Here is a 12,848-nt window from a genome sequence, read left to right as displayed (position 1 = left end):
AGGCATCTCCGCCACGTCCCCATTAATCGCTGGGTGGTGACAGACAGTTTCTATTTAGCCTCAGGGGTTGGGGGGGGGGGTCTGCACGATCGGGATAAACAGGGCCCCTGGTTTCATCGCCAAAATCGGTGACCGCAAGCTGGGGGCTTGCACGTACCCCCCGTTGTTGAGTAAACATGTGAACGCACTAATGCGATATGAACGTTTAACAGGACACACCAGCTAATGCAGGAGGGTCCCCCGTTTTATATATCAAGCACCCTAGACTTTTGGGCCTCCCCGGGCCACTCATCAGTCATACATCTAGTCATACAGAGCAGAAAAATAAAAATAAATTATGTCACTTAATTTACAGTGAGCTCCATAATGTTTGGGACAAAGTCTTTTTGTTTTTCTTGATTTGGCTCATCACACAACGTAGGCACAATGCACACTCAGCTTTTATTAAATGGAATTTCACATGTGGTTGAAGTGCACACTCAGCTTTTATTCAAGAGAATTTTTTAAAAGTGCATGTTTTCAGCTTTTATTTTATTGAAGGGAATTATTTTATAGACTTTAGTTTCACCATATAGAAATTACAGCACTTTTTACACATAGCGCCCCCCCCCAATTCAGAGCACCATAATGCTTGAAGCAAATGACTTCACAGGTGTTTCTGATTAGTCCAGTGTGTTCAATTACTCCCATAGTGAAGGTATAAAAGAGCTTTCAGTTTCTAGTCTTCATTCTAGGCTTTTGATTTCCTTTGGAGTCTGTTATTGGCTTCAAAACAAGGAGCAGAGTTGTGCCAGTGAAAGTCACTAAAACCACTCTGAGGCTGAGAATTAAAAAAAAAAAAAAAAGGCAGAGACAAGCCAAACCTTAGGCTTAACAAAATTAACTGTTTGGAACATCATTACGAAGCAAGACAGCACTGGTGAGCTCAGGAATCACGAAGGGCCTGGTAGGCTAAGGAAGACCTCTACAGTTGATGACTGACCAACTTTCACCACAATGAAGAAAAACCCCCAAACACCTGTCCGACAGATCTGATAAACTCTTCAGGAGGCAGGCATGGATGTGTCAGTGACTGCTGTCTGCAGATGACTTCACAAACAGAACTAGAGAGGCTACACAGCAAGATGCAAACTACTAGTTTGCTGCAAAAACAGGATGGTCAGGTTGCGGTTTGCTAAGAAGTACCTAAAAGAGCCTGCAGAGTTCTGGAAAAAGGTCTTGCGGACAGATGAGACCAAGATTCACTTTGAGTGAGGGTGTATCAGAGTGACGGCAAGAGCAAAGTGTGGAGGTCAAAAGAAACTGCCCAAGATCCAAATTATCCCCCTCATCTGTGAAACATGGTGGGAGTGTTATGGCTTGGGTACATATGGCCGCTATAGAAACCAGTGGTGAAACCAGCGTATGACAGTACCCTTAAATAAAAGCTGAGACCACTTTAACCACATAGGAATTGTTTGTTTACAAACATTATGGAGATCCCTGTATATATCATGATTAAAAAAACGAATTGCTTTAGTGGGGCTGATAGTGGGCCCCACACACACACACACACACACACAAAGCGACAGCCTCCTAGTACACAAGCGTGACCTTTGACCCCAGACCCCTCAATCACCAGGCAGACATTGGCTAAGCTGCAAACAAACCAGAGGAAGTCATTTGAAAACAGTCCCTGGAGGTGTGTGTGGGAGTGTGTTGGTTCTAAATGAGCTCATCAATTCCCCAGTCCTAGTCTCTCCCTCGCTACTGGCAAATTTAAATCTATTTTCCTTGTTCCACAGCACCCAAAAAAAAAAAAAGACAGCAAGTTTTATTTCAGAGGTAGAATGGGCACAGTTTTGCCATATTGCCCAAAGATATCCAAATTATACATTTCTACATTTTATATTTATAGGTCTGAAACCCTGTGCCACAAGACACATTTTGGTTTAACAGCAGGTGAAGGAGGGGAACCTGTTGCCTGGATTCAGAGCCTGTGGGTCAGGCTTAAGGGTGCATGCTGGGAAACGAGCAAGGGGCTCGCTGGCCCTAGGCCAAGCACAAAAACCAATCTCTGCCCCCACCCCCCCCCCCCCCCCCCCAGCAGGAGGGGATGGTAAACACAGGCCACCCCGCACAGAGAAAGGGGATCAGTGGCCAGCACAGCAAGGCTGTTCATGCACAGACCCCAGGGTTAGGGGGCGGAGCAGAACCTCCCTCGTTTCTGATTGGCTGAGAGGGCTGTATGCTCTCTGGAGCACTTGGCTCAGTAGAGTACTTCACTACTTCACAGTTTTTGTTTTTTTTTTGTGTTTTTTTTTTTGGGGGGGGGGGGCTTTATTTCTTTCTTTCTTTTTTTGATTTGTTGTTTCACCCCTGTTGAGAGCTTTACAACTTGAGAAATTACAGGGATAGTTTATTTATTTTTGCATGAATGATTGAGACCACTGTCCACTGTCTTGTCACGTGGGAGCGCACTACAGCACAGCGGACAGAACAAAAGGCTCAGTGGACGTGCGATCTGCGGGGGAGGAAACCAGAACAGGCTATTTGGGGGGGGGGGGGGGGGGGGGCAGCACTCACACACGCGTACAGACACACACACACACACACACACAAACGCACAGTAATCTTTCCGTATTAAAGCCAAACCAAACTGAGATAACAACCTATCAGATATGCTGATTAATTCAGTCCAAATCATCCAACAGGGGGAGATTTATATCCCAAGAGTTTGGTCCCCCCCAGACAGCAATTCCTCCGCAGAGCTTTTACAACGTAAATATATATTTTCCACAAAAAAAATGTGTCACGTTCGAAACGTTTCTCACGTCCCGTCCCATGTGCTACCGGCGTTCCGCTCTGGGGAGTACACCGTGAGGGTTCCAGATGGATCAGGTGTTGCCCGCGGCGACAAGCTGCCCGGGGGGAGAACCAGAGGAACGCACCTGTTCCAAACGCTCTCCGGAAACGGGATAGGCCAAGGGAGGCTGGACTCACAGCCGCCCCCCCCCCCCCACCAACCCCCCGTTTTAGCATCCAAAAATATAGCCGTACTTTGTATTGTCCAAATTTTATTCAATTGCAATAATACATTCCAGTTCCAGACTGCATCTCTGTAACAGACTGCTGTGAGGTGGAGACTAACAGTGATTTGGCAGTTTGAGAGAAGTGTGTGTGAGTGTGTGTGCAAGCAAAGCATCTTTGTGGGCCTTAGTGTGCTTACGAGGAGTTTTTGTGTGTGTGTGTGTGTGTGTGTGTGTGAATGGTGCAATTGTGAGGCAAACCTGCTGTTCTTCAGGGCTGGCTAAAAAGGTTTACATAGTGGATCATGGCTGTATAGCAAACTGGTGCACACACACACACACACACACACCTCAAATAAACACAAGTCTGGTCTGGACCATATAATGCAGATGTAATGCAGATGTAATGCTGATGTAATGCAGATGTAATGCTGATGTAATGCTGATGTAATGTAATCCAGCTCGGCCTTTCCATATAGCCTGGGCCCCATTGGCTCGCGCGTTGTTTTGTTTCTGGATTTCATACCTTCATGCCAGCGGCATCTGTTCTCACTACGATTATTGAATTAGCCCCATCGTTTATGTAATCTGACATTTTACCCACATTTCTGGTTAAGCTCACCAATGGCAGCTCTAATCAACGAGCTGATTGGCTAACCGAGGCTCTGGAAATGGTGGCAATGCAACCGCAATGGTGATAGGGTCAGAGTGTGCAACCCCTTGCCGTGAAGCCATTGACTCTGGGAAATCAATTTCCTTTGAATTCAATCATCATTCACATTTTGTGTTGTTTTGTTCATTTTGATGGGGGGGGGGGGGCATGTTTACATTTAGAGACACAGAGGCCCCTGTGGTGGACAGAGGGATCAGACAGACAGAGGCACGACTCTTTTCTTTGTGAAGAGAAGGTGTGCAGATTTACTTGTCGGGCCGAGTGGATGTCCTTCTCTTGCCAGCTCAACGGCTCCCTCCACTGGGAGTAGCAGTTTCTCCCCGCACCACTAGGTGGCGATAAAGCCAGCAGGTCAGCAGCAGTCTCTGAACTCGGGCGTTTTGCATTCTCACCCTGCCAGATCGACATATTTGCTCTCTCCAGACAGACACATCAAGGACGCACCCCGTCTGGGTGCCGTGGCGATGGAAATTCCACAGCTTTGATCTCGGCTTTCCAAAATGAGCTCCTCTCTCTCTCTCTCTCTCTTTCTCTCTCTCCTACTCCATTTTCATTGCTCTAAGCAACTGCGGGGGATTGTGAGGGGTGGACTGCTTCACGGTGCGCACTCAGCAACCACACCGTGCCCTGGCATGTTCCACATTTCTGGAGGGCACTGCCACAGTCAGCTCTTTGCCAAGATGCAATCTGATCGCCGTCCTCCGGCCAGACCGTCGCAACTTACTCCAATAAAGTTTCATATTCAAATCGACGATTCAGCACTACAACTGTAGCAAAGACTCTCAATGGAACAAGACTAACTAACGCCAGCCATGCACAGGTACATGGAGAGTGCCCAGGGCCTGCGAGTCACGTGCGCGGACAGACTTAACGGTGACCGCGAGACGAGGTCTGTGTACACATCTGCCCGTGTGCGCAACCCGTGCGCAGGAAGAGCGCTCGGTATGGAGAAATAAGCCGTTTTCCAGGCACCGGACTTCGCGGAAATACAGTGTGTCCCTACATTAGCTGCGAGGCACGGTGTGCACATTAATTAAACATGCAACGCTTAACAGACACTGAACATCAACCCACTCACACAGATAAGCAGTTTCTGGGAACGTGCCAGGGACCCACCTAAACTTGCACTTGCTCGTCAAACACACAAATAATGTCTGGTCAAATAAAATATAAAATATAAAAATAAAGGCTTTAAGGTGTAAGATCACACGTGTGATTAGAATGTTCTTAACTGAATTACTATTATTAATATTATAAACCACACTTCAAGATTAAAACTTCTTGAAAAACAGTAGGGAAAAATAAAACTATACAATAAATTAAATTTAAAAATACAGACAACTCAAAGGACAATCGCTTTAAAACACAACATTTATCGGTTGACGTCAACAAAGCAGCATTGTCACTGAGATGCACAATTAGCAATTCTACAGAAGTGACACTCCTAAAAAAAATTGCTATCCCTGCTGTTCGATGCTGGAAGCCTTGAATCAACATGAAACGGATTCATCCCTGACCCCTGACCCCTGTCTCGGCCCCGGACCGCCACTTAAAAAACAAGGCCAGAGCAAAGCACGCCTTTGGCCGTCTGTTTCCCTTTTCCCTCATTGTCACGCAACAGCCACGGCTTTTCGCTTAAAACTGGCGACAGAGCGACGGACATTAAATCCGTTTTTAAAAAAATGTATTATTATTTTTTTTTAAACACGGACAAACTATTTCAGATACACGCGCTAGTGTAAACGAGTTTAAGCTCATGAATATTAATGCAGATGTTATTGAACGGCAAGTTGATTTGCTGCTACTGTAATTGGACCATTATTTTTTTTTCCATACGTAATAAGCCAATTCTTAATACACCATTTCGTTCGGCATAAACATGCTTCCCGTCTCTCATCCGGCAGTTGCACCGTGCAACATTTCCATTAGCAATTTATATGTTTGTTATTTCTTTTCATTGTGGACACGCTACAGTGATGGGAAAATTACACCGCTTACACTCCCAGATAACCATTTATTCCGAAACAGATTACCAGCAGCAACAGAGGCTAGAAATTCTGGCCCAGGGGAGAGAAAAAAAAACGTTATCTAGAAGCCGACATGCACACTTTACCGCCGCATGGGCGTAAGCACACAGTAAGCGGAGCAGGAACTGAACAGTAACTACAGGGACACGAGTCACGTGACCACTATAGTGATTAGTGACAGGGAGTCACCAATGATACAATCTGAAATGGGATGAAACTGTTATAGGAAGTGACTACACGGTAAGTGCGAATGAAACAGTGTATGACATAACGCGATTAACAACACTAGCATGACTATAATGACGTGTGTCTAGAACGGTGTTGTGAGATGCGAACAGGACATGACTGTTCACATCTGGTAGCGTGTGACCTATGACGCTTGCATATAACAGGATGTGGCTGTAAGTGTATGACTGTAACAGAACATGACTATAACAGTGTGCGACTAACAGAACATAACGAATGATGTGCGTCTATACTAGTGTTTGACTAATGAGATACGAACAGGACGTGACTATAACAGTGTGATTTAATTTGACATTTTTGCCATTTAGCAGAAACTCATTTCCAGGATAATTTTTTTTCTTTTTTTTTAACATACAATCCATTTATGCATTTTACTGAAGCTATTCAGGGTAAGTACCTTGCTCGAGGGTATGAAGGAAGGAAATGGAACCCACAACCTTTGCATTACAAGCCCAATTCACCAACTGTTATACACAGTGACAGGTCTTTTAACCAGGTGACTGTGTCTCATTCCCAAACAGAACAATGACATTATACTGTGAAGTATAGCACTAATGACATGTCTTCCATAGATATCCCTTGGAACAAGATCACAACAATACATTTCAGCGAATGTATCACTGGAGCTAGTCCATTGTGTCCCTTTACTTATAGGATCCACATTTATGCACCTATACAATACATGCTTCATAACTCTGGAAGCGCACGCCCAATTATGATCATGCTGCAGTCAGCGGTTATACAGAGGCTGCAAATTATCTGGACAGCAAACGGCTCGGAGGTTCACAGACCGCAAACAGGATTCACCATCGGCAGGGAAACATGGCCAGGGTTCTCCTAGTGATAGGAGGAAAACTGAAGGAAAGCAAACTTTGTTTTTTTTTTTGTTTTTTAAAAAAAAAAGATCAACAGTCAGCCTACGTTTATGAAATCAAATAGATAAAACGTGACGTTATATGTAAAATGTAATCTAGCAGTCAGTAGCCTGCCGAGCTAACATAGAACGTGTGGTTCTGACGGGTTTTGAAAGGTCTCTTTTAGGGTTGATTTGGCGCAGATTGATTTGGACTGTTGGTCAGGTGGAGTGGTGAAACGCAGGAGGGCTGGTGTAAAAAGTTTTTTTTAAAAATCCTGTTTCAAAGGAGCCAAATGAAAAAATTGTGAGGTGCCACTGAACGAGCTCCGAGCTTTCCCCATTTCCCTTAGTATCACTGTGAATGCTTTTTCTACTGATCTCACCCCCCCCGGATTTTACCGGAAAAAAAACATTAATCAAAGCAGGGTCTGGCACAGGAGCAACCGTGTCAGAGTATAAAACCCACGTCCTCCTTGGGAACAACATGCTTGCCAGGTCAATTTACAGTAACAGCACCCCCTAGTGCCAGTTTCAGGGAGATGCACTTTCTGCTCCGCGACTAACAAAATCATCTGGAATGCGTAACAATCCATTGCAGACATGCTCAATGTCTGTTTTAGTACACACTTTTTTTCAGAATTACTTGAAATATGTGTACATTTTAGCACCTTACATATTCTGTAAATCATTCATATGGATTAATTTTACTGAGGATATGTAAATTAAATATAAGGGCCAGATTGAGATAACTTGAGCAAACGCCTATCTTTATTTAAACAAATACAGAACCTACCTAACATTAGGAGAGACAATATCATACAGATTCACTCTGGTTTCATAACTTGATGCAATTGCACTAATCCTAATGCAATTACCTTCCGATTCAAAACCTCACATAGTTTATATGATTAGGGCCACGAGTTTGTCTCCACCATGTGACTTGCAGGGATTTAAACTTGTATTTCAATGGTTCTCCTCCAGGGGTCCCCACAGGCACTCCAACGACACAGTCAAATGACTAATCGTACAATTGAGTTTCTGAGACATTTAATTTTTTAAACAATTTGTTTTTGTTATCCGAAAAGGTCAAGGGTGAGTGCAGGCTTTTTGTTTTAACCCAGCAACATGGCAGCTGATTCAAGTCTTGATTGAAGACCACGATTAGATTAAAAAAAAAAAAATGATTCAACTTATTTTATACAATTGCTCTCATTTTTAATGTGCGCTTTTCCCACTGCTTCTAAAAGAACCTATCATGCCCCTGTACAACACTTAAAAACACTGCAGCATGCTCATGGAAGGAAGTCATCAAACTGAGGGTAACAGGAGTGTCGCTTGTAAACATTGCTCCCAATCACCATCTGTGCTTAATTAGTGGCCATTACTATATCAACTTAGATTATCGAGGTGGAGCAAATGGGATAATCGTTTGAGAAGGGGCCTGACAAAGAGGATATCGCAAACCACTAGCTGGCGGAAGACTGAAGTACTATGCATGAAAACAAGGGGAGACAAACTGGTGGCCCTATATATGAAAGTTATGATTTGTGGGAGAAAAAAAAGTGTGTGTAAAAAATAGAATGTAAGGTTACATTATAAAATGTAAGCTATGAAAAGCATGCAATTTTTAAAATGGATTCTAGAAGAACAATAATAATAATAGAACAATAATAATAATATAAAATTTATAACAGCAAATATTAATATTGCATAGTGCCAGACAAATTTTCCTCCTAGTTTAGAATTTTTACTTGATTTAATTTTGGTTCCATATGAACGTAATCCATTTTACACTCCACACAGTGTCCCTATACACATGCATTTCCATGAGAGAGAGCGGTCACCACACATGATTTAGCACCATTTCATGAATTCACCACATAGTTCGTAATGACACTGCGGCGCGGTGCAGCGGTTCTGCGAGGTCAGAACAGAATTCCCCGTTCTGAAAAAAAAAAAAAAACCCAGGCGCGCGCGAGCACCGTGAAACAGCCGAAAATTACGGACCGCACTTGTTTGTCAAACTCGGCCTCTCGAGATACATAGTGTTCCGAAAAGCTGTTTCTGGTGGTTTTTTTTGCCACTCCTTTTAACATGTTTGTGGGGGAAAATAAAAGACAACCCCTTTAAGAAATTCAAAAGATGTGTGCTACTAGGAGTCCGCATAGTAATCAAGAAGCCAGTCACTGGAAGCAGACCGTGCGATTCATTTAAGGACAAGAAGCCCAAGGCACTTTTCACAGTGTAGCTAAACCAGTCTTGATTTGGCACATCCGTGTAGGCCATTCACCAAAGATGGCAACCAATGCATTTCCCCTAAACATGTCATGTTTAGCCAAAAAATTAAAATAAATCCCCCTTCCTTCCAATATGGCACTCATCTCTTTTCAGTGGCCAAATTCCTGTGTCGACGCTCAAAATGGTGGCTTGTGCTTTCGGTGAATTATAGAAGACATACCTGACCCCAGACCCCATTCCAGCAACGTCACAGGTCAACTGTCAAACTGACTCCACCCCCTGCATGCCAACTGTTACAAAACGTGACTGGAGCAGAGACTGTAAAAAGGACTGGAGTCCTGTTTTAGTGGAGGGTTTTTTTTTCTGCCGAGTTCACACACTACCCAGCCCTCTTGAAGCTAGCTTGCAAACTAACTAGAGTCCAGACTCGGAAACCGCATGCATGAAACAAAACTACACCAAGTCGCATAGTGTTTCTTTTTGCATTTTCTCATTCCTCGCAGCAGTCAAATATTAAATGAAACAACATTTTCCTTTAATTTGCGGGAGACGTATGAGAACAAATTCGTTAAGAATACTGATTATCTTTATTCTATCACCAAAAAATAAATAAAAAATAAAAAACTCCCCGCTTTGGCCCCATATGGGAGAGCCCAGACACGCGTGTGGAAGTGGTGAAAACTAGGGGAGGGCAAGCCACGTCTAAGCCCTGTTAACCTCGGGCTAAACGCCCAAAAACTACTAAGTTCTGTTACATATCGGGTAGGCAAAAGAACTAATAATGCGCAATAAATTGTGTAAACTGTCGCAAGATGGTAGCACTTGGCCCATAAAGCACAACTTTCTGCATCCATTCTCCCCGACTAGCCGAGTCACTAGCTGGTGTTTACAAGGCAACCGGACATCTGTATTTACACTTAGGCCATTATTTTACATGCAAGCCCCATTTACATTTTTAAGGAAAAATCGTATAGGGGATAATTTAATTTCACTTCAAATCACCACTGAATCCAAAGCGAATTAACATAACGAGAACAAAATTACAGATTATAGATAGGCCTACGCACCATTGCATATGGCGATAAACAGGCTACACATTATATGGTGAAACAGAAGAAAGAAAGAAAAGGAAGAAAAAAACGCAATTTTAAATATGATCAAATTGTCGATTATCTGACACAGAAGTATATGAACATAACGTTTTCCTCTCGCTCTTCGCTTCATCGCATCTTGGATAAAATAAAGTTTCCATATAAACGCATTCATGTCCCAGTTGCATTTCTGCACATTTTGACAGCGTCGTTCAGGCTAAATGTCGGAATTAACGGGATCCCTACCTAACACCGTCAGAGCAGTAGGCTATTGACCATATTATTCAGGTAGACTAACCCATTAGAATCGGATATTCTTGGTGTAAGAAACTACTAGGCTATCTGCATGCACATCAGGTAACTCGGAAGCATTTTAATTAACTTTTCCTTGATTGTCTAGCTATACGTGGTTAGCGTTTCTAAAGCCTAGTAGAACCTGCTTTTCGTTTTTTTTTTTTAGTTTTTTTTACATTAAAACCCAACATGATGCAATGCTGTTCGGTAGGTAACAGACAGTTTTCTCTTTTTTTAAATACATCTAAATAAATAAATAAAAACTTATTTTTCTTTAATGGCTTGTTAGCTTGCTGTAGATATACCAAACAAATCAGCCACACTATAAATATCCACATCAGCCGCATACCATTTCGGTATTCAATAAACAGGGTGCACGGTTTCTTATTGTACACCATCGGCCGGTGGCAAAATCTATACACATTTACTGTATATTTTATATAGCGACCCTGCTAACTGGCTCCAGCTTAAAACTTGGACACGTCCTGCACTGCTAGTCATGGGCTGACTGTGTGGCCAGCAAGATCAAGAGATAGTCAATCAAGACAGCTAGCAACAAAATCTATTCGATTGCGGGTTTTCCTGAGAACTGCAATACAGTTTTATAATTCTGCATGTACCCGAAAAAAACAAGAAGCACGAATGTTATAAATTGCTTCACATCGGCTATGTAGCAAAGTAACCCGTTTGCTGTGTGTGTTGTTTTCGCGACTACTAGTAAAATGCTGCAAACAGATGTGGCTAAATATAACTAAAAACAGACAGGCACGCGTGATTCACACCCTTAAAAACAAAAGGCGAATAGGACATGCAGGCGTTCAACTAATTAAAGTCGCTTACCTTATCGCAAAGTTGTCAACAGCGAAATGCGTGGCGCCTTCACTTTATACGTTCATGGGTCGGGACACTCGGGACAGCACGCTGCTAAGTCGTAGCTAGTGGCTGACGGGGATAGCTATCCCCCTACCAAAATCAAAAAAAAAAAAAGATTTTGAAATCTGGAAAGACCCTATTTCTCACACAGCCATGTCTTTACAATCAAGGTATCTTTACTGAACGCACAGACTCCACCCAGGCAACGGTGTGTGATCTTGCGGTTCTCTGCTCGTAAAGTTTCTCGATGCATATATTCTACAAATAACGAGATACTCAGTGTGTCCATCGACGCTTTAAGCAGCCTGTCTGTTTCAAAATAGCGAAGCGCCACCTGCAGACAAGCATTCAGCATAACCCCTTTAGCGAAACGCCAAATCGACAGAACTGCGAGCTAGATTTATAGCCTAACTCATTTCGAGTTTAATATTTTCTGCTAGACGGACTTGAAGTAATAAAGCACGTCTAGTCAACGGTCCTTAGTCATATAGCGCTATCTGCATTTTGTTCTTAAGTGGTAAAGGTGAGAGGTCGCTATAAAGGGGCAGTGAATGTCCGAAACGTGAGATTTGACTGAAGTTGCTTCCAGCTGCGGAAGACTGCTGTTTTGGGCTCCAAGCGGCTGCTCGCGATTTCCCTTTTACCCACTTTGAGCTGGCGCGAGCAGGGGTGTTGCATTGCTGCACTCAAAATGACGGGGTAGGTTATTTATTTTAAGAAAAAGGATCATATTACAGAAAAATATGTGTTGCATTTATACCTTTTATTACGACGACAGCGTGAAATAAAAGGTCCTAACGTATAACATTTTTCCGGACTTAAATAGTACAATTTAAGACTCGAATCCATTGTAAACCCGAATGGATGGGAATGCATGAAAGGCTATTTTATTGCCTCCTAGATTAACTGCCGTCCCTGCTGAAATACAGCATAGACCAGCGTAAGATCCAAGCTGGTTAATGCTGGTTTATTGCAGGTCCAACCTGGGCCGTGCTAGTTTCCTAGTATGATGGTCAAGCCAGTAAACCAAAGCTTGGTGAAGGTAATAATGAAAATACAGGTCTGTGCTGGTAGACCAGCTAAACTGGTAGCATGGTGGTCATGCTAGACCACTGGTGCCCAAATCTCCTTTTGGGTACCCCAGCCGGAGCCAGGTATTTGATACATTTCATCTCAAGCACAGCTGATTAGTTGCATGAATCGTGATGTACCTGAGGAGAGGTAGGGTACCACTGTACTCGACCAAGGTGCCAACGTGCCGGTCACCAGCACAACCATATTCACTGATCTTCACTGGGCCTCCTGCAGGGATATCAGTGTTTTCACAACAGAACCGATCACATCTTTATGTTGTGTTGGCACGCTCGTCGCATTTCGCAACGGAGTGCTGCCATCAATCTGGCGCTGAACTAATTAGGCTGCGTACCATCGCTGACATCATATCGCTATGGCAACATTCAACAGGTAATTTATGTTAACAGGCCGAGGAGGATGACTCACGTGACATAATGACTTGCTTTACTCTGTAGCTGTGTGCGGAAT

At 43.3% G+C, this 12,848-nt stretch overlaps 1 protein-coding gene across 1 annotated transcript in view; it reads right to left on the bottom strand.

The window, feature by feature from the left end:
• The window catches only part of ghra (growth hormone receptor a), a 45,800-nt gene extending 33,922 nt beyond the window's left edge, over positions 1 to 11,878 (bottom strand). Inside the window, exon 1 of the mRNA XM_035380340.1 lies at positions 11,274 to 11,878. The gene's annotated coding sequence lies outside the window, so the exon portion shown is untranslated. The remainder of the gene's footprint in view (positions 1 to 11,273) is intronic.
• Positions 11,879 to 12,848: the final 970 nt, after the last annotated feature.

The sequence above is a fragment of the Anguilla anguilla genome, chromosome 10, assembly GCF_013347855.1.
Source record: "Anguilla anguilla isolate fAngAng1 chromosome 10, fAngAng1.pri, whole genome shotgun sequence".
Taxonomy (NCBI): Eukaryota; Metazoa; Chordata; class Actinopteri; order Anguilliformes; family Anguillidae; genus Anguilla; species Anguilla anguilla.
Note: the sequence above shows the minus strand (reverse complement) of the source record. Positions and strands in the feature narration are given on the sequence as shown.